Consider the following 25,757-nt stretch of genomic DNA (forward strand, 5'->3'; position numbering starts at 1 on the left):
ATGTGTGTGGTGTGTGAGAGGTGGGGTATGGTATGTGTGTGTATGTGTGTGTGTATGGGGTATGTGTGTGGTGTGTGGTGTGTATGGGGTATGTGTGTGGTGTGTGAGAGGTAGGTATGGTATGTGTGTGGTGTGTGGTGTGTATGGGATATGTGTGTGGTGTGTGTGAGGTGGCTAGGGTATGTGTGTGGTGTGTGGTGTGTATGGGGTATGTGTGTGGTGTGTGAGAGGTGGGTATGGTATGTGTGTGGTGTGTGTGTGGTGTATGGGGTATGTGTGTGGTGTGTGAGAGGTAGGTATGGTATGTGTGGTGTGTGGTGTGTATGGGGTATGTGTGTGGGTGTGGTATGTATGGGGTATGTGTGTGGTGTGTGTGAGGTGGGTAGGGTATGTGTGTGGTGTGTGGTGTGTATGGGGTATGTGTGTGGTGTGTGAGAGGTAGGTATGGGGTATGTGTGTGTGTGTGTGGTGTGTATGGGGTATGTGTGTGGTGTGTGTGTGAGGTGGGTAGGGTATGTGTGTGGTGTGTGGTGTGTGTGGGGTATGTGTGTGGTGTGTGTGTGAGGTGGGTATGGTATGTGTGTGGTGTGTGGTGTGTATGGGGTATGTGTGTGGTGTGTGTGAGGTGGGTATGGTATGTGTGTGGTGTGTGGTGTGTATGGGGTATGTGTGTGGTGTGTGAGAGGTGGGTATGGTATGTGTGTGGTGTGTGGTGTGTATGGGGTATGTGTGTGGTGTGTGTGAGGTGGGTATGGTATGTGTGTGGTGTGTGGTGTGTATGGGGTATGTGTGTGGTGTGTGTGAGGTGGGTATGGTATGTGTGTGGTGTGTGAGAGGTGGGTATGGTATGTGTGTGGTATGTGGTGTGTATGGGGTATGTGTGTGGTGTGTGTGAGGTGGGTATGGTATGTGTGTGGTGTGTGGTGTGTATGGGGTATGTGTGTGGTGTGTGTGAGGCGGGTATGGTATGTGTGTGGTTTGTGGTATGTGAGAGGTGGGTATGCTATGTGTGTGGTGTGTGGTGTGTATGGGGTATGTGTGTGGTGTGTGGTGTGAATGGGGTATGTGTGTGGTGTGTGTGAGGTGGGTATGGCATGTGTATGGTGTGTATGTATGCACACACATGCACACCTGTGCACTGCAGATAACAGGCAGGCCGGTGGCCCGGGACACACATTGATGACCAGCTCAGCCGAGGCCAGGCTCAGGTGGGGAGTGGCCAGGCCCCCATCAGCTCAGAACCCTGAATGCACTAAGAGACCAGGAGGAAAGAACGGGCTGTGTCCCCGTTTCTACCCAAAGCAGCTCTCACAAAGGGGCTGACCGGGGTCGTGCAGCCCAGGAATCCTGGGGAAGGTATTTTCTGTAACTCTTCTCGGGAAGGGGAGGTCCGGAGTGCGTGGGCAGGACCAGTCCCTTATGGGCCGTGCAGCTGAGCGGGGCGGCAGGACCCGGGAAGTGCGCTGCACGGGAGGAGGAGCAGCTTGTAGCACAGCCACCCAGCTGCAATCCGGGTGGAATATCCAGCCGCACCCTCAGGCCCCGTGGGTGTCACAGAAGAACAAAGGCACTCCAAAAGGAAGCCACGTGCAAACCTCCAGGCATCCTTCGAACTTCTGCTGCAATTCTGAATCCTTCATCGATGAAGGTCAAATATACAGTATTTTTGTATATACAGACCTTCTTGCAAAACCTGCTTTCCCTTCAAAAGTCACCTAATACCATGACGCTCTCACACACCAGGCTCAGGGGTGAGCTGCCTCCTCAGGGTCTACACCTCAAAGCAGCCCCCGTGAGGGCCCCTGGGACGAGGAGGGGGAGCCTGACCGCTCCCCTTCCCTCTCTCAACTGCAGCACTAATGGAAAGTGCAAGGAGAACATTTCTGACCCGTCCATTAGGAAACACGTTCGCAGAATTAAAAAGCAAGTAAGTAATTTTCAGACTAGACACAACAGAAGACTAAAATATTTTTTAAAAACCCAATGTTTCACCTCAAGGACTTCCACATGGAGGGAGAAATAGCCTGCCGTTGGCATAATTATCCAGGACCCCAGTGTTCCTAGAGGGGTGTGTGTGAGTGTACCCCACCGGCCCGCAGCCTGTCACTGCAGCCCAGGACAGGAGGCTCTAGGGAGGGGCCGAAGCTACTCACTGACCCAGATGTCAGACCACAGCAAGGACTATTCATGAAATAGAATCTACCAAACTGGCTTCAAAGTCACCAAACACAATGAAAGAAACTCGGTGACTTTAAGCTACAACTAGTAGAATTTTTTTTAATTTAAACAAGTGCTAAAGTTCTAAAGAGGGTGAGACCCACAAATGGGGGCTCCCCTGTCTCATATGCTGCTGTGGCTCCAACCCCTCAGCCAGCAGCAGCACATACCGGGGCTACACCAGGATTTCCTGAATCCATTCAGACACTGCTATGGAAAGACTGGAGGTCAGCAGACTGTCCCTTTCTACCTCCCGGTGGTGGACTACAGGAAGTAGACAGACACAGATCCCAGGACAGCTTCCCAGGGAGTGGTTTGCAAACCTGGGCACAGGGGATTGAAGCCAGAGCCCCTAGGATCCTGGGCGAAGGGACAGGAGGTAGGACTGTGACCTGATAGGTCCCAGAGATGGAACAAGGCGACAGGTGCAGTGGTGGGCACGGGCCACTGCTGAGCAGCCTGGTGGTCCCAGCAAGGTGTGAAAGGGCACCAAGCCTCCAGATGCTGCCCCGCCTGCTCCTCGAGCTATTGTGAGGACAAACCCAGCTGACAGATGTGGAGGCTCTGGTGTCACACACCATCAGCAAGGATCCCTCTATCAGGAGGGGTGGCACATGCTTTCACCCCAGCTACTGAGCAGCCTGACCCAAGCCAACCCCTTTTGACCCAGAAGTTTTTGCACTCGATCCTTGCCCATCTACGGTACACACAAACTGTAGTCAGACACACGCTGCTTCATATATAATAAAACGCCATGGTGCCTGTCCCAGATAGCGCAGATGCGTGAAAACAACTAGAATACTAGAATGCAAGCTCATTGGAGCAATAAAGCCCTCTGGCTCGGCCACGCAGTGCCTGGCACACAGTGCCTAGCACACAGTAGGTATTCAACAGGTATTTGCTGAATGAAGAATGAATGGATCAACAGATGTCTTTAGAACCTTTTCCTTATAAACATTTAAATGTGTGCTTTCAAAGTAAATATACACACAAGGTACTCAAGATACCTGCAAGTAAAAGGCCTAGGGAAAAAGAATAAAAGAATCAAAATCAGGATACATGAGGGCCCTCCTCTGACATCTCTGCAGCCTGGAGGATTGCTCAATAATGTAGCGGGGTGCCTGCCAGAAATGAGGCCAGCTCCTCTCCTGCCTCCAGGGAACCTGAAGAGTAAAGAACAGAGACAACTGGCCGGGCGCGGTGGCTCAAGACTGTAAACCCAGCACTTTGGGAGGCCGAGACGGGCGGATCACGACGTCAGCAGATCGAGACCATCCCGGCTAACACGGTGAAACCCCGTCTCTACTAAAAAATACAAAAAACTAGCCGGGCGAGGTGGCGGCGCCTGTAGTCCCAGCTACTCGGGAGGCTGAGGCAGGAGAATGGCGGGAACCCGGGAGGCAGAGCTTGCAGTGAGCTGAGATCGCGCCACTGCACTCCAGCCTGGGCGACAGAGCAAGACTCCGTCTCAAAAAAAAAAAAAAAAAAAAAAGAACAGAGACAACTTCTGGGAGGTGCTCGGCTGTGTCCCCAGGCCTAAGCGGTAACATCCTGTAACCACCAGGCAGCCATCAGGACTCTCCAGCCTGAGTCCCCTCACCCTGCTGCTCCAGGCGGTAAGCAGCGACAGCTAGAGCTCAGGGCTGTTATGGGCTCCTTGCCTTAGCAATGCTGTCTGGGACTGGACGTGGTGCCCAAATACAAGATCCAGTCCTGATCATCCCCCCCTGCATATTCTAAAACGCCTCCTCAGTGAGGCCACAGTTTCTACATTTCAGATTTCAAAGCACAAAAGGACAGATCTCTGAATAACCCACATGTCCTAATCCGTAGTATATTCTCAGAAACACAGTGTCTCCTCTGGCCTTTCCTGGAAATGGCCTGACTCTGACATGTCACCAAATGGATGGGAAGTAGCATCTCCATGACCCAAAATATGAAAACTGGAAACACTTCCAGGTCTTCCCAATAGCAATAAAAAGTATTGAATAGAATTTCATATTAAGCCCATTTAATAGAAGTCAAAATATCTCAGGCACATACACTATTAGAGGGAACTGATATGAAACTAAAAATTCAAGCATACAGCAACGTAAATAAAATGAAAAAGTGAAAAAAAAATCACTTCATTGCTATACAGGATTTCCAAAGATGATGCTCTTGAAATCGCTTTTAAAACAATATGTTCCAACTTCCCACTAATCCAAATTACTCTAGTGACGTCTGGCTTCAGCAGCTCACTGCAAATATGCAGCCTCATTATTTTACTTGGAATGGTAATAGCGAGGAAGCATCTATTTCCATCCCTCCATCACTAAGGCTAACATAAACCTATAATCTGCACTGAAACGGTTCCACTTCTGATTAGAATCAGAAATGCTTCCAGATGGGCTCAGCACAGCCAAGGGGGGACTGTCCCACAAGGCCCCGGTGTAGGGGTGGGCAAAGGAATCATGGCAGCAGCTACCTTTTGTTTTTTTAAATGTGAAACATTTCTGAATGGCTAAAGCAACATCTATTTAATTTAAATGCTCTATTGAGATGAAGAAAAAAAAAAAGAATACATGCTCAGCTCCAGAGACATGTAAATGAGATTGGGGGACAGAAGGAAGTGCATTAATTCCCTCCACGACCCCTGAATAGCACTGGTAGGTCTGAACATCTTATCTCCACGAAGCAGGCCAGCAGGCAAGCCAGCTGCCACCTCGTCCTGTGCAAACCACAGGCACTGTCCCCAAAGCAGGCAAATGACTATCTTATTTGTTCAGGGGAAGCAAAACGGTCCAGGGTTGGTAGCCGAGTTTTCTTCCCAGCAAGACCTAACTGCTGTCATCTTTCTCTGGGACCCAGCCTCCCTGAATAGAGTGAGAGGCGGCCAGCAGAACCCAAACTGTTCTGCCACAGGCTCCTCCCCACAGAGCACAGCTCAGTGCAACACAGTCCCCAAATCCAAGACACAGAATCCATGAAGACAAAACCTTCTGCTCCAAAGGTACTTACGAGAAGTCAAAATTCAAATCACATCTTCTTATGGTTCTTTTTTTCTTTTTTTTTTTTTTAATTATTCTTATACTTTAAGTTCTAGGGTACATGTGCATAACGTGCAGGTTTGTTACATATGTATACTTGTGCCATGTTGCTGTGCTGCACCCATCAACTCGTCAGCACCCATCATTTTTACATCAGGTATAACTCCCATTGCAATCCCTCCCCCCTCCCCCCCTCCCCCCACCCCATGATAGGCCCCTGTGTGTGATGTTCCCCTTCCCGAGTCCTTTTTTTCTAACATAATCAATTATTTCTTACTGCAAAACCTAGAAGATGTTTACCATTTATAACCGGAAATAGTTCCTCAGAAAATAACCACAAAATGTAAATTATTCAGTGACCCATCTTTCTGGAAAAGAACAACCCCGTATGAAATTGAGGTACTGCCCCAAAAATCAAGACGACAGGCCCTGAAACTCTAAATATCTGAATTTTTAAACAGCTTCTCATCAAGCCCATTTAATAGAAACTATGTCAAGCAGACATACTATTAGAACTGACATGAAAATAAAATTTCAAACTGACACAGCTATAAAAAAATGAAAAGAGAAAAATTGCTTCATTGCCTTTTAGGATTTCCAAAGATGATGTTAAACCCAGCCATGGTTCTGATCTCCAGGAAAGCAATTGCTGTGGTACAAAAGGACAAGGGTTAAAAGGGAACGGTGGGAGCTCTCTTTCCCAACTAACCCAGGCGGTGTGACGCAGAGGCTTTCAGCACCGCCCAGGGTGCCCAGGGTTGAAAACTCCTTCACCAACCCCTCCATGGGTGGGAAATACTCAGATCTTCATTCCTGTGACACAAGACCTTGCAGGTTGCTGAAAAATGCTCGTCCCATCTGACTGAGGCAGCATTTTCATTTATTGCACACCATTCAGATTTTGGCAGGAATCATTGTGCTAGATACCATTATCCCACCAATCACTGAGTACTTCTCATTTCCTGCCCCTGGCGCTGTTGGATACCTTCGGCAAGCTGCCGTCCCTGCCCACCCACCCGAGGACAGAAACCTCCAATCCTGCTTTGCCAGAACTGACCAGTGTGTCTGACAGATGGTCAGTCCTTTGCTGTACATGGCCCTAAAAAAAGGAAACAATTCTTTCGCTCAGACCAAAGTAAGCAAATGCTGAAAGGGCTTATAATGAAACAGCACATTCCCCAATCTGGACTTCCCCACTCTGCTGGCCATCCTTGTCATTATTTCTGATTTTAATTCTACTGGTGGCTATTTTTCACATCTCTAAATAATATTAAACTCTCTTTCCGGGCATACCAACTTCGGATAATATGTATTGGCATCGCATTATGAGAGGTGAGCTTTGCAAGCCACGACCTCCCACGCTCTGGTGCAAGTGACCAGAGGATCGCACCAGCTACTGCAGTCACACAGAGGGGCTTTCCATTTAGCAAGAGCACTGGGATAAAAGAGAGCCTTCCAGGAGCTCCCACCTAATTCTGGGAACACAGAAGCATCCTTTAGAAGCCCTGTGGTCACACAGCCTTCAGGATGGACACAGGCTCTTTTCTTTTCTTTTTTTTGAAGATAGAGTCTTGCTCTGTTGCCCAGGCTGGAGTGCAGTGGCATAATCTTGGCTCACTGCAAGCTCTGCCTCCCAGGTTCACGCCATTCTCCTGCCTCAGCCTCCTGAGTAGCTGAGACTACAGGCGCCCGCCAACATGCCCGGCTAATTTTTTTCATTTTTAGTAGAGACGGGGTTTCACCGTGTTAGCCAGGATGGTCTTGATCTCCTGACCTCGTGATCTGCCCGCCTCGGCCTCCCAAAGTGCTGGGATTACAGGCGTGAGCCATCGCACCCGGCCGGCTCTTTTCTTAACTTTATAAAGCCCCGGATAGGCTGGCAGTAACGTGGCATGTCGCTGCTGCACTTTGGGGGCAGGAACTGGCTCCTGCTCCAGTTTGCATCCTGTGTGCCCAGCACCTGTGCCCAGCATCCAGCTCAATGCAGGATGAGCAGGTAGCTTTGGCCTGTCCACCCAACCCTTGCAGAGGCAACCAAGATGAAGTCCTCATTGGCATCTTGGATTCTTTCTACTGTGTGAGATATTCTCGATGTCCGAGGGATGAACCGCAAACAAAACATGGTTTATCCATACAACGTGGGCAGTACGCAGCCCTAAGAAGGAAGTTAGTTCTGAGGCACGCTACAACACAGGTGGGCCTTGAGGACATCACGCGAAGTGAAAGAAGCCAGTTGCAAAAAGACAAATGATTGTATGATTCCACTCAGACGTGGCACCTGGAGTCATCAAATTCACAGAGACAGAAAGTAGAATGGCGGCTGCTGGGGGCTGGGAGAGGCGGAAGCGGGGCCGGGAGAGGCGGAAGCGGGGCCGGGAGGGGCGGAAGCGGGGCCAGGAGAGGCGGAAGCGGGGCCGGGAGGGGCGGAAGTGTTTAATGGACACAGAGTTTCAGACTGCAAGATGAAGAAGTTCTGAAGATGGATGGTGGTGATGCTTGCACAACACTGAGTGTATTTAATGCCACAGAATCATACAGTTAAAAATATTTCAGATGGTAAATGTCATATGTATTTATCGCAATTTTTAAAAACTAAAAATATTAAGATATCCTTGATGTCAGATGCCAGGAGAGCGGGATCAGGCATCTCACCTGCTGATTATCCCAGAATGTTTCCTCCATCAGGTAACCAGGAGCCTCAGTGTAAAATCAACAATAATCTCAGTGGGCTGGGCACGGTGGCTCACGCCTGTAATCCCAGCACTTTGGGAGGCCGAGGCGGGCGGATCACGAGGTCAGGAGATCGAGACCATCCTGACTAACATGGTGAAACCCCATCTCTACCAAAAATACAAAAAAATTAGCCAGGTGTGGTGGCGGGCGCCTGTAGTTCCAGCTACTTGGGAGGCTGAGGCAGGAGAATGGCATGAACCCGGGAGGCAGAGCTTGCAGTGAGCCGAGATCGCACTCCACTCCAGCCTGGGCGACAGAGCGAGACTCCGTCTCATAAATGAATAAATAAATAACTTCAGAGAAGTGATTCCATCAGGGACTGACAGGGGCATGACTTATTATCGGAGGACAAGGCAGGAGTCACGGAAGATGGCCCACGCTTGCTGTGAACTGTGAGGAGCACGCAAAACCTCTTATCCAGGCCCAGAGGACTGCCCTGTCTACAGCACAAGCAGCTCAGGACCAACGGCTGGCTCAGGAAAACCCCGGGGTCCAGCCAGGTCACAGGCACAGGCCTGCACTCACAGGGTACTTCAGAGAGGACAGAGGTGTCACTGCAAATGCATAAGAGGATATTTTCACCAAAGGTAAAGTGGATTTTTAAATAACATTAAGGTTTTTAAGCAGATTTTAGAAATGAAAGGGTTCCCCCTGCCTATGTCAAGAACCTGAGTTTCTTTCTGATACTTGGGAAGGCCCCTTTAGAGTTGGTTCAAATAGAAAACACACCATCGGCGGCCACTCCCCTGGGGAAAGGCAGACTTTACGGCTGAAAGGGTCACCTGAGTGCTCCTGGTTTTCAGCACCACACGGACTGGCTCAGGTGCCCATTCATTTTATGAGCCAGCCTCACAGAGAGGCATAGATACGGGGTCATATCTGTGATAGGACACAAGCGCTACCCTTCCCAAGCATTGATCCTGAGACTGATCAATCCTAAGCACTGATGTCTGCGAAAACAAATCACTCAGGTGCAGAGACGCCACAATGACCATCCCGCCAGGGGCTCCCGCCTGATTCCTCCCACATCCTGGTCAACATCCCCGGCCAACAGCGGAGCCCACGGACAGCTGCTCTGCCTGGCTCCTGCTGAAAGGAGGATTCTAGTCAAAGGATAATAGAAAAAGGTTAGGGGGAAATGAAAAAAGAAGAGGAATGAAGAGGTAATGGCCCTTTAAGATAACAAAGTCTCACCAAAAGCCACAGTAACTTGCACGGTGGATAGCGGCACAAGAATAAAGCAGTAAATTAGAATGGAGCATCCAGAAACACAGGAGAAACACTCAGAACACAGCAGCAACTTAACCCATGACAATCCTGCCAAAACAGAGGTCAAAGTGGCTGACTAGGAAATTAGGAAAATTGAATACTTAAAAGTTGGAAAATTGAATACTCCTACAAAGAAATCTACATCCCCTCTAACTCACACCATATCTAAAATACATTTTAGATTGAATAAGAGATGTAAATGTAAAAAAAATCTGGACTATCAAGTATTAGCAGAACATGCAGGAGGGTGTTACATATATTAGGGTAGAGAAACCCCTTCTCTAAGTAAAATACAAAATTCAGGATAATTAAAAAAGCAACCTTGATAGATTTAACAATGTAAAAATTCCAAATTTTTGCATTGCCAAATATATCTTTAAACAAAATCATAAGACAAGTGGCATCTGAGAAAAAATATCTGCAATGTATACAGCAAATGAGGAATAACGCTATGTACCAAGAACACCTATAAATCAACAAAAAAATAAAACCTTCAAAAGTCAAGAGGAAAAGAGGCAAGGATGAAAAAGAGAATTAGAAGGAGAAATTCAAATCAGTATTAAGCACACAAGAAGCAGCTTGTTGTCATTCACAATTTTTACAAATACAAAATGAAATAAGCTATGACTTTATACCCACATGACTGAATGAAACCACAAAGACTGATCATGTTCAGAGTGTTGATGTCCAGAGAGTGTCAGTGGGGACACCGCTGCCCCACACACCAGCATCATTTAAAATGGTCACCACCTGTCCAGAGAGCAACTTGGCAATATCTGTTGACACTCTGAATGCCCGAACCATTCAGCCCAGCAAGTCCACCTCTAGGAACCTATGCTACGAAAACAACCCCACGCAGACGCAAGGGTTTAATGTACAAGACTCCACATGTCAGCATTCTCTGTGAGTGTGAAAAATGGAACAACCCTAAAATTCAGTAAGTCAACGGTCACATATTGTGCAAGTGTCGGAGAGATTAATGCTGCTTCCAGCTTCATCCAAGTCCCTCCAGAGGACATGAACTCATTCTTTCTTATGGCTGCATAGTATTCCATGGTGTATATGTGCCACGCTTTCTTTATCCAGTCTATCATACAATCGGCACGTGTATCCCAGAACTTAAAGTTTTTTAAAAAAGAATAATGCTGCTATGCACAACAGACAAGGGACCACGGCTAAGACATACAGCTGGAGGATCGAACTGCAAATCTTATTTACAATAGGATCTCATTTTGTTGAAAAATACTTTTAAAATATGTATTTGTGCAAAAGACAAGTAAAATATTTCCACAGACAGAAAAAAAAAAAATGGGACGAATCTCCACCAAACTGTAATAATGACTATCCTTGTGGGCGCTGAACAGGGCAGTGGTGAAACTTGGGGGGAAGCTTTCATTTTCTATTCTACATGATGCATTTCTGTAAAGTTCAAGTCCTTATAACTAGTACATTTTAACTTCATCATCAGAAAAAATATTTAAAGGATCTTAAGATCTAGCATGTTAGACACCAGCCCCCACTGAAGGAGCCAGCTCCTTCTCAACCCCAAATTCCACTGCCAGAAAAATGGCACCTTTCTCCTCCAGATATACAAGATAATTGCTAGAAGACAGGATTTTTAAAACAGAGATACCAAGCCAGGTGCAGTGGCTTGTACCTGTAGTCCCAGCTACTCAGGAGACTGAGGCGGGAGGATTGCCTGAGCCCAGGAGTTCAAGTCCAGCCTAGAGACAACATAGCAAGACCTCCACCTCAAAACACAAAACAAAAACTACAGATGGCAGATCTATTTGTTTTAATGATTAGCTCCGCTGGGGAGTGCTGCCCCTCAGACCTTAACCTACCCAGGCAGCCTCCAGTTATTAAACACTTCTCAGTATTGGAGAATGAAACAAAATAGACAAGCACTTTACAATTCACCGGAAGTTCCCAAGGGATTTGCTTCTACGCATAGAAAATAGTCTAGTCCGTTTTTCCGAAAACTTGCTTTAAAGTCCAATTTTGGAGTATTGATGTAGATGGTTCCATTTTAACTTCTCCAGCCAGAGGAAATCTAAAAATTCCTCCTCCCAGCTCAACAGAGCAAATCCACCTATTGCTTCTGCAAAAGGAGGACAAAGATCCTCCCGGGGCCGCAGAATTCGGCAGCTTTTCCTTGGATTCCTAGGGCAACCAACAGCTCCGGGACACCAGGCCAAGCTTCAGAAGGCAGCCTGCCAGCCATCGGACTCCCAGGCACCTGTGCAGTCCCAGGCGGTTGAGCAACTGGGGGAGGGCTTGGTTTCAACCTACTTGCCAGATCACCAGCAAAATAAGACATGTTTAAAAGAAATAACTGCACATGAGCCAGGGCTCTGGTGCCCAGCCCATCAGGCCAATGGCCCAGCCCCTCAGTGTGCTGGTGAGCGGGACGATCAGAAAAGGCCTCTCTCCCTGCAATAACTAACAGTCTCTCTCCAGCCCCACTCCCACTGCCTCGTGTGTCATGGGAAGTCTCTGAGATTCTCCACCGGCTTCCCCACACGTTCTTGATTTCCTCTCCAAACACCATCAGCCAGCCTAGGAAGCTGGGTCACAGGGAGTCTGCGTGCTGCAGATGCCAAGGGGGGCCGCCAACACTGTGTGCTGGATGCTGCTCAATGGTGTACCATCAAATGGGTGTGAGGAGGAAGGGAAGAGGGAAAAGCAAGGAAGAGGGGAGGGCAACCCCTCCCTCTCACTGTCAGTGGGCAATAAAACTTTTCCGGATGTCAATCAAAAAAGCCTTAACATTTTGCCCAGCCATTCTACTCTTGTAAATTTACCGTAAGGGATCATGAATATCTGCCAATAAAAAACAAAAAACACAACTACAAGGATATGTATTACAGCATTCATTCATAGCAGAAAAACATTCTAAACAAATTCAATGTCCAACCCTGGGGTCCAGCTCCAGAAAGTACAAACTCGTATGGCTGGGTGTGGAAGAAACCGTCCATGATTGTGCAAAGAGCTCCTCATATACCGTTCAGGAGAAGGCATGCCGGCAGCCTGGGTGCCCAGGCACAGGGAGGAATCGTGGGCGAATAACAGGAGGGCCCCTGGCAGGTGGAGTCGGCTATCTCAAAGCTTCTTCCTTTTTCTTTCTGCTATCTCTATTTTCCAATACAATGAATGAATTCATATGTGATAACTAAAAATAATGTTTTTTAAATAAAAGTGTTCTCTCTTGCCAAAAGTCGCTGTAATGCTAAACTGCTGAGTTGAGGCATATGAAGTTGCCTATATTGGATCACTTTTTGACATACAGAAATAACAGTTTCATATGGTTCAACCTAATTTTGTCACAAAATCCGGATGAGCGGTAAGACCCATAGGAATCACTTCCTCTGACTTGTCCTTGTCCCTTCGCGGGGACAAGTGAGGAGGCTGTGACTTGCCCAGGGCCTCGGCAGTGTAGGTCTTGCGCCTTCCAGAAGGATCCTTCCCATCACCGGCCCACCACACAGCACTGCCTGTGCCTCACCCAGCACCTCCCCTGTGCCAGGTCCTGGCTCTGTCATGACTCACGTCATCTTGCAAAGTGGATGTCATTGCCAGCAGCAAACCAGACTGCAGGGAGCCAGTGGGGTCCCAGGAAGGCCCCTCTGACTCTCCACTGAACCGCAGCTGTCCCTGCTGACTCCACGAGACCACGGGGTCCCCGCCCATTTACGGGACAGCAGCTCTGCCCTCCCTGGACTCTCTTTCACTTCATCCCGGGCCTCCACCACAAATACAGGCACTGACCCTCATGTAAGTTGAAGCTGAAATGGCCATTTCAGCGGCCAGGGCTGGTTTTCTGTGTCCCCAGCAGGCCCCCCTTTCTGCAGGAACAAAGTGGATCAACCAGCTACTCAGCTATACTGTGGCCATAAATGCTCAGGTGCCAGCCCAGTTCATGAAGATGTTGGCTGTCTTTTGCCTCCTCACTGGACGGTCAACAGCACTTACAACAGCTTTGGTCACTATCGTCTATCGTGACCAATGTCGCCTCCCCCAAAAAACATAGGCTCTGTCACTGACTATAAGTGAGCCCAAGGGGCTGACCAGGGGATCGAGCATCACAGGACATATTCGTCTTTTCTAGTGAACATAACAGAAAGCCAGAGGCCAGGGACACTGCTGCCAGTGTCATCAGACCATAGAACCTGGCCGGCACCCCAGAAAGTGAGCTGGGCCATAGGACGTCAGCAAACAAGGCTTTGATGTTTTGTTTTCAAAATCTTCCATGCTCAAGTCACTGGGCTTCTCTCTCTCCCAGGGACGGCCCCCAGCACCCAGGCAGGCTGCATCTGAGAAACAGTCATTTTCAAGCACCCAGAAACTTGGGGCACTGAAACATACATGTTCTAAATACTAACACGAGCTTGCCCCCCAGTTTTCATGGGAACAGTAAAGATGGACCAAAAAGGATGACAAAGCTGAGGGTCCTCAGACAGATGGGAGAACAGTGAGGTTCGGAGTCAAGGCCCCACCACCGGGGACATGGTAGAGGGACACAATCTGCCTTCCAACAATCTTTTATAGACTTCATTTTTACAACAGTTCTAGACTTAAGAGAAAAACTGAGTAGACTCCACAGAGTTCTCATATACCTACAGCCATCTTCCACGATTATTAACATTGGCATACATCAGCACAGTATATTAATCACAATTAATGAATCTCGATGCACTATGATTAACTCAAGTCCATACTTCCCTGTGATTTCCACAGTTTCTCCCTAGCGCCCTCTTTCTGCTCCGGGACCCCCTGCAGGACAGCACATCACGCTCGGCTGCTGCATCCCCTCAGGCTCCCTCCACCTGAAAAGGGAAGAGGGCCCTGCTCTTGGCTGTGATGGCATCTCAGAGTGTCCTTAGTTTTGACGGACTTGATATTTTGAAGAGCACTGGCATGGTATTTTGTAGAATGCCTCTCAACCGGAATGTGTCTGGAGTTTTCCTCCTAATGATGTAGTGGTAATGGATTTGGGGGAGGATGGGTACAGAGGGAAAGTGCGCTTCTCCCCAGCGTCACCCAGGGCACGTGCCACCCACATGACTTGCTGTTGGCGCCAACCGTGGCCCCAGGCTGAGGCAGTGTGTGTGGGGTTTCTGCTTCCCCTTCCTGCACTGGGCTCCGTGGACGGAGGTCACTGGGTGCAGCCCACATTGGAGGAGTGAGGATGGAAGTGCACCCCCCTTTACCCTTGGGTTTGTATGACCCCCCATCTCTGATGCCCACTTCACTCAGGTCTAAATCTTCCCTCCTGCTGCCACATGTTGCTGGAGCCCCATCTGGCCCTTTATTCTTCCCCTCCCCCACCACACACACACACACACACACACACACAGACACACCCCAAAAGCTCCCCGAGGGCAGGGTCCAGGCTTCCCGATGCTGGTTTGTGTGTGTGCCAGAACCCCGCATGATGCCCTCGGCACTGCGAACACTGGAACGCTCACTCCTGAGACGTCCCCAATCCCGCAGGGTGGCCAGGCAGCAGTCCGCAGGCCAGCATGGGCAGGGAGACTCTCTGGCCACAGTCCAGCTCCCACATCAATCATCCAGGGCAAAAACAGTCAGGGGTGTGGCCACGGCACAGGGAGATGAGAAGGGGCTGCATCCAGGACCACTCAACCCTTCCCCAGGTATAATAAGCAAAGCGCCACCCCCCAACCACAAACGCGGGAGATGCAGCTGGAAAGCGTCCGGGGCACAGAGAAGTCATGCGTCTGTGCTTCTAAACCACACACACCACCACATACAGAAAACCCACCCCAAATCCCAGCTGTGCTGAAGGCAAGGACAGGCCCATAGGAAGAGGGGCTTTCCATAGTGCAAATGCCAGCCAGGAGACCACCGAGAGAGCCTGGCCCAAGCCACAGGGCCGCGTCGTACCAGGCTGGCTCCCACTGGATCTGGGAGGGTGGGGCACGGCTCAGACAACCCCAAATCCCAGGGCTGGGGGGGGCTGGAGGTGGCGGCAGCACCACCAGGCCCACTCCTTGGACACCCTTTCAGATCCTCAGGCCACAGTGATGGCTGATGAAGCCATTGTGCTACATAAGCACTAGGACAGAGTCAAGTGTGCCTGCAGTATGGCTGGAGACACAAAATCTCTCTGAGATCCTCCAGTGACCGCATCACATGACACCAGCTTGCTTCATGCACATCCCTGGGAATGACCACCGGAGCATCGCTGCGCTTGGTACTCCAGTCTCTCTGACATGGGATGGGGTGTGGAGCTGTTGAAACCATGTGACCACTTTCCTGGAGTAGCTACTGAGTTCCAGGTGCTGTGCCAGGTGCTGGGATCCAGAGGTCAGCCCCAGCCAGGGGCAGGGCAGTGGGCCACATGTATGTGGACAAGGGTAAGTTGTAAATATACAATTTACAATACATATTACAAGGAGGACCTGGGTGAGGGGGCATACAAATGAGTGAGTGCCTGCCTGTCTGCCAGGCAGCCAGTCAGCCCCAGGACAGACACACACAAGAGAAGTCCTTGCAGGGTGAATAGGCTGCAGATGGGACAGCACATCCTGACAGGGAAACAGGACACACAGGGGCACTGCCCAGGCTAAAGGGCTCAAAATGCCGGGAAGCAGCCCCCGACGGCTCATCCTCACATTTGTAGAAGCAGCCACAGCAACAAAGGGCACAGCAAAAAAAAAAATCATCACATTTACAAATGTCACCAAACGCACCGCAGTAGTAAAATGCCAAGGTGACGGGGAGAGTCTGTCAGGACAGCTCCCTTGGCTGGAAAGAAGATGACAAAGCCACAGGGAGGCTTCAGTTTGAGCAACGACGACGTGTCACCAAGCATAAAGTGACCTGAATGAGTGGCCAGGGCAGTGGATGCTGGTCTCTGTCATGTGGGATCCTCAGAGCCCCTGAGAGGGCACCAGGGACATTCCCTGAAGATCCACCCAATGCTGCCGTCACCACAACGCTGATGCACGGTGCCCAGCATTAGTGATTAGCACTGGGGAGAACAGCATCTGCCACCCATTCCCACGCAGCCACACTGTCAGGCTGTTCAGGTCTGATGAGCCCGAAGAAGCCTGGGTCCGGCAGGGAGAGGCCGGGAAGAAGGGTTGGGAGGACCTACAGGGCACAGGGTCAAGGTCTGGTGCAAACAAAGGATCTGCTTCTGCCATCCGTGACCACAGCCCAGTCCTCCTGTGTGGGGCTCCAACTCCTCACCTGGAGTAGCTACCGAGTTCCAGGTGCTGTGCCAGGTGCTGGGATCCAGGGCTCAGCCCCAGCCAGGGGCAGGGCAGTGGGCCTTTCTAAAGGAACTGACACAACGCTGAGGTCCTCTCCCCCGGGGGTCCCTCACCTTCCACTCTCTGACCCTCCACCCCTGCCCTGCCTCCTCCTTGCCTCTCCCCACACACTCTCCCACACTTCACACCACTGTGTCGCAAACCATCTAGGGGGAAAGACTGGTTTTTTCCCAGTATATTACAGATCTCTACGTTTGCAAAATAAAATAAAACTGAATTACTACCTAAACGAATGTTTTTTAAAGACATTCCTCACTTTATTATCCGATCCAACACACAGAGGCAACCACGAAGGTCTCTACACGCTCATTCTGCATTTCTACACCCTTAGACCTATGAATCGGAAACAGTCCGCAGACAGCACAATTGCAGGAATGCCGTGACCAGGCCTGCACGCGTGTCCAGCCCAAAGTCTCCCAGTGCCTCGGTAGGAGGCTGAGGAGGAAGTGAACTCACACGCACAGCCCCAGGACAGAGACACACAAGAGAAGTCCTTGCAGGGTGAATAGGCAAGGGTACGGAGCAAGGTCACGCACACACGATGCCCAGAGCACGTGGAGGCCTCCAACCGGCTGCAATGCAAAATGGCTTCCAGGAAGCCTCCAACCGGCTGCAATGCAAAATGGCTTCCAGGAAGCCTCCAACCGGCTGCAATGCAAAATGGCTTCCAGGAAGCCTCAGGTGAAGCCACACCACGGCTGTGCTCACGGCCTCCACAAAGCCTTAGGTGAACCCATGCCATGGCTGTGCTCATTCATCCACACTGTGGCCCATGAAGCTCAGTGGTTACGAGGTCCACAGTCGTCAGACAAAGAGTCTCTCTCCTCTGAATTCAGCGGCATGGCCCTATCCTGGTGGGCTCACAGCCAGAATGAGAGCTCTGGGGGCAACTGGGAAGGGGCAAAGTAGAGTCCAGAGAGACGAGAAGCTCAGAGGTGGAAGAGGCAGGGAAGGCAGGCCAGGGAGAGATGTGGGCAAGGGAGAGAGGGCACCTCTGGGGACCTGAGGGGTTGGGCCCTTGCCTGGGGAGGCAGGTGGCCAGGTGGTGCCATAGAACCTCCACCCACGACTTCTGGGCTGCGAGGACATGGGGCTGTCCCGAGGAGTTTTCCCCGTGTAGCATCTCCCCCCGACTGCTCTTCTTAAAGCTCTTTGGTTTCCCACTCAACTGCAACCACATAACGTTTGATACTTAAATATTTGGGTTACTTGGGTCTAGTTTTCTTTAAAAGCACAGCTTCTTTTATATGCAGAAATAAAAATACATTTCCTGCAGATAACTTATCCACACCAATGAAATCTATATAGATCTTAGTGTCCTACGCGGGTTTACATACCCTGATCTCACTTAGAAAACATAGTGTGCATCTAAATATTTAGAAGCATTTGTTGTAATGGCAAAATCTAATTATCTCACATTAAGTATAATCTCGATTTTAATAGTATTGTTCTGGCAGTAAAAGAAGCCATGACTCACTCCATTCAAATTTCACCTTGAAAACTCCAAAATGATGAACTGCTCTGTTTGTATACTTTTCTTGAAATATACATATATATATATACACGTACACACACACAATATATATACACACAAAAGTTCCATAGCATAAATGGAACTTTCCCATGCAAACCAAGATAGAGAAAGGGGACATTATCAGCACCTCCAAAAGCTGCGCTTTCCTCCCCCTGGGCCTCCTCGAAGTACCATCTCCCGAGGGCAACCTGACTTCCACCCATGACGGTTGCCTGTTGCCCTTCCTAGACACAGAATCACGCAGTATGCACTCTAGCATCTGGGGTTTTTTGCTCCACGTCACGCGGCCAGCCCCATCCGCACAGCTGGCACACACCCGCAGAGTGCCCATTCTCGGCCTGCCGTTCGGTGCGCCCTGTGAGAAGACGCTCGGGGTACTGATCCATTCGGCTGAGGACGGCCATCTGGTTTATCTGCACTTTGGCAGTTACCATCACACTGCTATGGACACTTTCTTTTTTTTTTTTTTTTTTTTGAGACGGAGTCTGGCTCTGTCACCCAGGCTGGAGTGCAGTGGCGCGATCTCGGCTCACTGCAAGCTCCGCCTCCCGGGTTTACGCCATTCTCCTGCTTCAGCCTCCCGAGTAGCTGGGACTACAGGCGCCCGCCACCTCGCCCGGCTAGTTTTTTGTATTTTTTAGTAGAGACGGGGTTTCACCGTGTTAGCCAGGATGGTCTCGATCTCCTGACCTCGTGATCCGCCCATCTCGGCCTCCCAAAGTGCTGGGATTACAGGCTTGAGCCACCGCGCCCGGCCGCTATGGACACTTTCATGTGTCTCTTGATGGCTGTATCCGTTTCCAACGGCTGCTGTGACAAATGACCACAAAACTGGGTGGCTGAAAACACACTTCTTCTCTCACAGTTCTGGGGGCTAGAAGTCTGCAAGCAGTTTCACCGGGCTGAAATCAAGCTGTTGGCAGAGCCACATTCCCTCCAGAGGCACTAGGGGAGAATCCTTTCCTTGGCCCCGTATAGTTTCTCCTAGCTGCCGGCGTTCCCTGAGCTGTGGCCGCATCACTCCAATTTCTGCCTCCTTGGCCACATCTCTGTCTGCCACTCTCTTATACAATCCTTGATGGCATTTAGGGCCCACCCAGATAATTCAAGACAATCTCTTCATTTCAAAATCCTTAAACACATCTGCAAAACCACTATCGTATAAAGTAACATTCACAGGTTTCAGGGATTAGAACCTGATGTCATTTGAAGGCCACTAATGCCCATATGCCCATTTTACTCCATTTCATTTGGATTGAGACTGCTGGTCACAGAGTATTTGTAAGCTTAGCTTTACTTAATTCTACAAAAAAAGCTTCCCAAAGCAGTTGTACGGATGTCTCCTCTGACCAGCAATCAGAGGTCCATTTGTCTCACATCCGCACCAACACCTGCTATTTTCTGCCTTTTTTTTTTTTTTTTCCGAGACGGAGTCTCGCTCTGTCACCCAGGCTGAAGTGCAGTGGCACGATCTCGGCTCACTGCAAACTCCGCCTCCTAGGTTCAGGCAATTCTCCCACGTCAGCCTCCCAAGTAGCTGGGATTACAGGCACCCGCCACTATGCCCAGCTCATTTTTCTTGTATTTTTAGTAGAGAAAGGGTTTCACCATGTTGGTCAGGCTGGTCTCAAACTCCTGACCTCAAGTGATCCAGCCGCCTCAGCTCCCAAAGTGCTGGGATTACAAGCATGAGCCACCGCACCCGGCTTTTTCTGCTCTTTTGATGTTAGCCATTCTGGTGGGTGTGGAATGGTGTCCCATTTACAATTCATTTTGCATCTCCCTGATGACTAATGGAGTGGAGTACTTTTTCATCTCTTTAGTGGACGTGTGTGTGTGTGCATGCGCACGTGACGTGTCTTTTGCCATTTTCCTACTGGGTGTTCTCTCCTTTTCTTGTTGATTACATAGTGCATTATTTTAAGATGAGTCATTTGTTAAAATAGATTCCACTGAGACATTGGCAGATGGAGGCCTAGTTTCTGGTGTCAGGGCCGGAGACGTGAGGTCCAGTTGTGTCCAAGCAATCAGGCGACATGAATTCTGGACCTTGAACACCCCATAATGGACTCTAAGCCTATGTCAGCCTGGAAGGTTCCAATAAGGAACATGATGGAGAGTTTGGGGACCACTGTCAGGGACTGGAAGGGTGGGGCAAAAATCAGTCCCAAATTAATGTATTAGATCTCCAGTTACTTCCTTGAAACTAAATCTAATTGTACTTAAAAGGGTGGCCACTGGAAAGTAAACTCTATTTGGATTTCTACAAGTACAGGTGGGTTTTACTGGACTTTTCGGGAGCAGCCACTGCTGATCCACTCAGCACAATGACAGCCATCTCCAGAATCAGGCACTGCCCCCACACCATGATAGGCGAGCGAGGCAGTGATCCCTGCTGTGAAATACAATGTATTAAATACACCAGAGTTTGGTTTCTCTACATCACAGTAAAGAAAGAGGACGGGCACGGTGGTTCACGCCTGTAATCCCAGCACTTTGGGAGGCCAAGGCAGACAGATCACAAGGTCAGGAGATCGAGACCATCCTGGCTAACACAGTGAAACCCCGTCTCTACTAAAAACACAAAAAATTAGCTGGGCGTGGTGGTGGGTGCCTGTAGTCCCAGCTGCTGGGGAGGCTGAGGCAGGAGAATGGCATGAACCCAGGAGGCAGAGCTTGCAGTGAGCCGATATCACGCCACTGCACTCCAGCCTGGGTGACAGGGCAAGACTCCATCAAGAAAAAAGAAAGAGAGAGAGAGAGAGAAAGAAAGAAAGGGAAAGAAAAAGAGAGAGAGAAAGGAAGGAAGAGGGAAGGAAGGAAGGAAGGAAGGAAGGAAGGAAGGAAGGAAGGAAGGAAGGAAGGAAGGAAGGAAAGGGAAAGGGAAAGGGAAAGAAAAGAAGAAAAGAAAAGAACGAAGGTTTGGAACATCAGTTGATGTGAACTACTAGCATAATATTAGATATCTCATTAAAACCATCAAGATGATAGAAAGGTCTACTCACAGAGGTGCTCTCCACCCTCAACCCCCACATCAAATAGAGCTCTCTCCTTCAAATCAGATTTTTTTTTTTTTTTGAGACAGGTTCTGACTGTCACCAAGGTTGGAGTAGAGTGGCGCAATCACAGCTCACTGCAGCCTCAACCTCCTGGGCTTAAGCAATCCTCCCACCTCAGCCTCCCGAGTAGCTAGGACCACACGCGTGAGCCACCACATCCGGCTAACTTTTCTATTTTTTGTAGAGATGGGGTCTCCTTATGTTACCCAGGCTAGTCTCAAACTCCTGGGCTTGAGCAAGCCTCCCTCCTCGGCCTCCCAAACTGCTGGGATTACCTCATGAACCACCACGCCCCGCCTTCAAATCAGATTTCTAAGGAGCCTAACAAGTAGCAGGCCTTTCCAGTTACAGCGCATGGAGTAACAAAGGCAGCCCCAGCCAGTGTCCAGCACAGTCCCAGCAGACAGGGATAATGAGGCGGACATGGGCCTCACAGGAGGGAATACTGCCCCCCACCTCCGCACCATGCCAGTGAGAAAAACAGACTGACTGCAGCTCCAAAACATACAGCAACTGACCCACGAAACAGGGACCTCTGATGCTTGACATTATCAGGTAAGATATATTTCTGGCCCAGCAGCCCCCAGAGGATGAACAGCTCCCTCCACCCGAAAGGGGAAGAGGGCCCAACCTGCAGACGCCCTGGCATATCGAGGCCACGGACAGGAGGCACCAAATGTCTCCCCAGACTGCGCCTGCTGCAGAGGCCTGTGGAGCCCATCATCCTGCAGCACTGCCACTCCTGTTCCCTTTCCCAAGCCCTCTGCAGTCCCCTCTCCTGACACAGGGCCAGAAAGCCACCGGGAGCCCCTTAAGGACAGCCTGCGTGCCCAGCCAGCTGAGGCCAGCCACGGGGGTCCAGCAGCAGTGAGGCCGCACCTGCACTGCCACCCGCACCCCTTCACACTGGAGCTGCCTGCGGGACCCAGGCCTCCCTGTGTGCCCAGGGTAAGTTGGCGGAGCTGCACAGGTTAAGGCTGGGTGAGCAAATTAATAATGTGATGAATGGTTTGTCGTGGATTTTGTCATTCTTGCAGAAGAACAGGGGCAAATTAATCTAGAAATCCTGTAAATCTCTAAAGGGTAAAATTAAACGTCCGCACTCGTAAGGCTGGGACTTGGCAGCAGCCGCCACCTCCTACAGAACACAGTAGGGAGCGGGCTCCCGAGCCCCCCAATGACGCAGGAGCTGCCTGGGCCAGACACCTGCCCCCGCCACCCTCCTGCATCCTCAGAGTCCCTCCCCACCCCATGCCGCGCATCCTCCACCCGCACCTCCCTGCACCCTCCCCTCACCTCTAGATGCACCCCTGAACACGCCCCTGACCGCGTCATCCTCCCACGCTCTGACCTGTCCGCTAGGGAAGCCAGCTGCAGAGATCACTCTCCTAGAGTTCGCTTGGTAAACCATGCATTGTTACTGGCCCATCTGCTTCGCTCCCAACCCACAGCGAGGACTCTCTAGGGCCACCAAGCTCCTAATCGTCACGAACTGCCCTCCAACCCCCATCTCCAGCTCTGACCTACACAAACCACATAGTCCTCCTGCCAAAAACTTGGTCCTCCCTGTGCCCAGGATGCCCCACTCCAGGCTCGCCCTTCTGCCTGGAGGGATCTTCGGGCCTGGGCTCTGAAGGGACAAACCCACCCACTTTTATAGGATGGGGTCCATGATCTACCCCAACTTACCGTGGGGCTCTCACATCTGCCAGACTGTGCCTCTCTAGGAGGGCCTTGGACCCAGAGCCAGAATGGGGGTCCGACACCACTGCACATTCTCCAGCAGCCCCCTCCATGCCCTCCCTCCTGATCCCACCAAGCTCTAAACTGAGAACAAGAAAGCTGGAATACAGTAAATGGAAAATATCTGCTGAGCGGATGGGTGGATGGATGGACAGAGCTCCAGGCGAAGGGACCCGGGGGTAAGGAAAGTGAAGGGTACCTGCCCCCGGTTCTACCACTGCAGAATCCCCGAGTGTCAAAGGACTGAGAGTGAAAGATGGACAAGGTGAGACCTACCACATTAGTGTTCCGCACCCCTTTGTTTCCACTATTAGATTAAGCCATCCTATGTGATGGATAAAAGGAGCAACACATACAAGGAGTTAGGCCAGGGTTGCCAAAGTGAGGGGTGGGGATGCTGACAGTCCAGGGGTCCCCCACGGCAGCTCCCCAAACAAAGTCAAGACAAGTTGGAGGTGAGGCTGCCTCTGGGTGCATCAAATCAACTGAAGTAGCGCCAGTCCTCAGTGCTGATTAAACACAGGCCCGCCTGTGATCAAGAAGAAAACCATTACTTAATCAAATGCAATTAATTTAGAAGCTGAAATCTGTGAAAGCCCAAGGGAAAGGCACAATCAGGAGTTCTTGGTCTGGAGGGGCTTCTGCTCTCAAAGCTTCCAACCCAAGACAGCACACAGACGTCTTCCCCAACAACCGCACACCCAACCTGCAAAACCATGACATGCTCCTCTCCAGGTACCCGAACCTTAGGACTCAAAGGGTAGACAAGGTTCACGGGCAGAATCTTCACAATATATGCACGGAAGTAGGGGCTGTGGGTCAGGAAAACCTCGACTTCACCCAATGCCATTCCCGAGAGAATCAGCCATCAATGTGACCCCCTCAGTCCTGCCTCAGGGGCTCACAATCTAGCAGTCAGGCCAGGTGGGAAGTGCAGGGACCTATGGCCAAAATCAGTCCATTCATCACTCAGCTGACAGCTTTCACACATACTAGCCAGAATCAGTTAGAGGCTGGAGGTAGTGCCAGGTGTCTGAAACCCAGCAGGCAAGTTGGTAAAACACACACACACCCTAACCCTGGTGACTGCACTGACTAAGTGCTTTACTGTAGCAGAACAGTTGCACACATCTCATCTCTTCCATCCACAGTAACTCAGTGGCTGGTAAGGAAGAAGACACAGATCTCCATGTGCCTTCCTGGGATGAGTCAAGATAAACTCTGAGCAGCGACGCTGTACAGCTGGCTCATGCGTGGAGGCAGAGCCTGGCTTCCCAGAGCTTCCAATCCCTAACACATGCCTGGCCCCACTGCACCACACCCGGGACAGCTCCACCAGCTCCAGATAATACAGACAGATGCTAGAGCACATGGCTCACTTAGTACACCAAAAGACTGAGAAACAGAAACTGTGTTTTATTTGCACAATGCACACACTTGCTTCCAGAGAGACCTGAGAAATCCATCATCCCTAAATGCACGTGTTCACTCAATTAGTGGTTTTCCTGTTTTTGCAACAATGGATTTTTCCAAGACAGGTGACAATCAAACCAATTGTGGGAAACCATAAACTATACTTTTTTATTAAATTAACAACGCAACAGTTCAGAGGAAATTCATATTTAGAGCTGCCCTGCTGGAGAGTCAATTCCAGGAATGTAAAACCAACCAAATAAAAAAAAATTATATATATATACACACATATATACATACACACACACACACACACATACCCACAGTTATGCATCGCTTAATGACAGGGACGCGTTCTGAGAAATCTGTCATTAGGAAATTTCATCACTGTGCAAACACCACAGAGCATACTTCACACAAACCTACTCCACACCTTGGCTATAGGCTACACACCTGGGCAGCATGTTGTCATGCTGAGTACTGTGGGCAACTGTAACCCAATGGTAAGTATGTATCTAAACATACAAAAGGCACAGTAAAAATACGGTATAAAAGATAAAACACAGGGGCTGGGCACAGTGGCTCACGCCTGTAATCCCAACACTTCGGGAGGCCAAGGTGGGTAGATCATGAGGTCAGAAGGTTGAGACCACCCTGGCTAACACAGTGAAATCCCGTCTCTACTAAAAATACAAAAATTATCCGGGCGTGGTGGTGGGCACCTGTAGTCCCAGCTACTCGGGAGACTGAGGCAGGAGAATGGCGTGAACCCGGGAGGCGGAGCTTGCAGTGAGCCGAGATCGCGCCACTGCACTCCAGCCTGGGTGACAGAGTAAGATTCCGTATCAAAAAAAAAAAAAAAAAAAAAAAAGATATAAAACGCAATACCCCATCTAGGGCACTTACCACGAATGGAGCTTGTAGGACTGGAAATTTCTCTGGGTGAGTCCATCTGTACACTAGCGTAGACTTCATAAATATTGTACACTTAGGCTACATTAAATTTTTTTAAAATAAAGTAACTGCACTACAACTTTATGACAATGTCACTAGGCAATAGGAATTTTTCAGCTCCATAATAATCTTATGGGACCTCTGTCATATATGCTATCGTTAACCAAAACATTGTCATGTGACGCATGACTGTACATTTACATCTCAACTGAAAATGCTACATGTCAAGCGTTCTCCGACTCACTATTTATTAATTAGGGTTTCCCCAGAACTGTCTTTGCCTGAGAATTTCAGAACCAAGCGTCTCTCTGCACAGTTGATTCTAGGGACAAGAAGTGCTAAGAATCCACGTTGGCTTCAAGTGCAAAACGGAAAACACCTTAGTGTCCCACCAACCATGTCAGCCATCTTCCTGGAGGGCAAGCTCCCAGACCCTCTGCCCATCCCTGTGAAGGGCCCACGTCATCTGTGGCATTTCCATGACTCTCCGATGCCAGCCATCAGTCTC

General features: G+C 49.8%; 1 protein-coding gene and 1 long non-coding RNA gene across 7 annotated transcripts in view; one reads left to right on the top strand and one right to left on the bottom strand.

Annotated features, from left to right (window-relative positions):
* The window catches only part of APBA2 (amyloid beta precursor protein binding family A member 2), a 240,048-nt gene that overhangs the window by 207,523 nt on the left and 6,768 nt on the right, over positions 1 to 25,757 (bottom strand). The window lies entirely within an intron of this gene.
* Positions 348 to 764, top strand: LOC126960135 (uncharacterized). The gene is made up of 3 exons (XR_007727738.1): positions 348 to 438; positions 566 to 625; positions 686 to 764. It is a non-coding gene; the product is annotated as an uncharacterized LOC126960135 (long non-coding RNA).

The sequence above is a fragment of the Macaca thibetana genome, chromosome 7 (genome assembly GCF_024542745.1).
Source record: "Macaca thibetana thibetana isolate TM-01 chromosome 7, ASM2454274v1, whole genome shotgun sequence".
Taxonomy (NCBI): Eukaryota; Metazoa; Chordata; class Mammalia; order Primates; family Cercopithecidae; genus Macaca; species Macaca thibetana.